General features: G+C 50.9%; 1 protein-coding gene across 1 annotated transcript in view; it reads left to right on the top strand.

Moving 5' to 3' along the window:
* cs (citrate synthase) overlaps positions 1 to 1,537 on the top strand; it is a 16,620-nt gene that overhangs the window by 10,131 nt on the left and 4,952 nt on the right. The window lies entirely within an intron of this gene.

Raw genomic sequence — 1,537 nt, 5'->3', positions numbered from 1 at the left:
TTGTCCCATAGTGCCCAGGGATGTGCAGGTTAGGGTGGATTGGCTGTGGGAAATCGTCCCATAGTGCCCAGGGATATGCAGGTTAGGGTGGATTGGCCGTGGGAAATTGTCCCATAGTGCCCAGGGATGTGCAGGTTAGGGTGGATTGGCCGTGGGAAATGTAGGGTTACAGGGTAGTTGGGTGTGATGCTCTTTGGAGGGTCAGTATGGACTCAATGGGCTGAATGGCCTGCTTGCACACTGCAGGCATTCTATGATAAGCCCTGGATAATCAGGGACTGGTAATGGCTGGTGTGTGTGTTCCCACATTTCCCTTCAGATGCCAGGCAGTGCCGCTGTCAAAGAATCGACACCTTACTGCCTTCTGAAGCCTGCGTTCTTGTCACAAGCTGGCAGCAGATTTGCTGGGGGGTGTTTGACAATACGATGAGTTATCATAATCCTGCAATCACTTCTGATAATCCATGTGCACCACATCAATGGCATCACCCTCATCGAACCTTTCTGTCAGTTTTTCAATGTGACCTGTTTAATGCAACAAGATCAGGACAATATCCAGGCTTGTGCTGGGAAGTAACATACGTGCCACACAAATGCCAGCCGATGACCATGTCCAATAAGTGACAATCTAACTACCACCCCACGATGCTCCATGGTGTTACCATCACTGAATCCCCTACTGTCAACATCCTGGGGGTTACCATTGACCAGAAACTTAACTGGGCTCGCCACAAAAACACAGCGGCTATGAGAGCAGGTCAGAGGCTGGGAATACTGCAGCGAGTAACTCCCCTCCTGACTCCTCAAAGCCTGTCCCACTATCTGCAAGGCACAAGTCAGGAGTGTGATGGAATACTCCCCACTTGCCCTGGATGGGGGCAGCCCCAACAACGCTCAAGAAGCTTGACACCATCCTGGACAAAGCAGCCCTCGCTTGATTGGCACCACATCCACCCCCCACCCCCTGCTGGTCAGTTGCAGCAGTGTGTACCATCTACAAGATGCGCTGCAGAAACTCACCGAGTCTCTTCAGGCAGCACCTTCCAAACCCACCATCCACTTCCATCTAGAAGGACAAGGGACAGCAGACACATGGGAACACCACCCCCTGCAAGTTCCCCTCTGAACCACTTGCCGTCCTGACTTGGAAATATATCGGCTGTTCCTTCACAGTGGCTGGGTCAGAATCCCTGGAATTCCCTCCCGAAGGGGCAGTGTGGGTCAACCCACAGCAGGTGGGTTGCAGCGGTTCAAGAAGGCAGCTCACTCTCCCCACCTTCTCAAGGGGGCAACTAGGAACAGGGCAATAAATGCTGGACCCAGCCATCGATGCACAAGTCCCACAAATTAATAATTTTTTAAAAAAAATCTTCCAGCAGTTTTGTAAAACACAATCGTCCCTCTGGAAATCTAGTTATAAGAAGAGGCTAGATTGGGGATATTTTCTGTGGAAAGTTGGAGGCTGAGGGGGTGACCTTAGAGGTTTATAAAATCATGAGGGGCATGGATAGGATGAATAGACAAGGTCTTTTCCCCC

This window comes from Rhincodon typus, chromosome 41 (genome assembly GCF_021869965.1).
Source record: "Rhincodon typus isolate 14 chromosome 41, sRhiTyp1.1, whole genome shotgun sequence".
Classification (NCBI taxonomy): Eukaryota; Metazoa; Chordata; class Chondrichthyes; order Orectolobiformes; family Rhincodontidae; genus Rhincodon; species Rhincodon typus.
The sequence above is the reverse complement of the archived record's forward strand: the minus strand, read 5'-3'. Positions and strand labels throughout refer to the sequence as shown.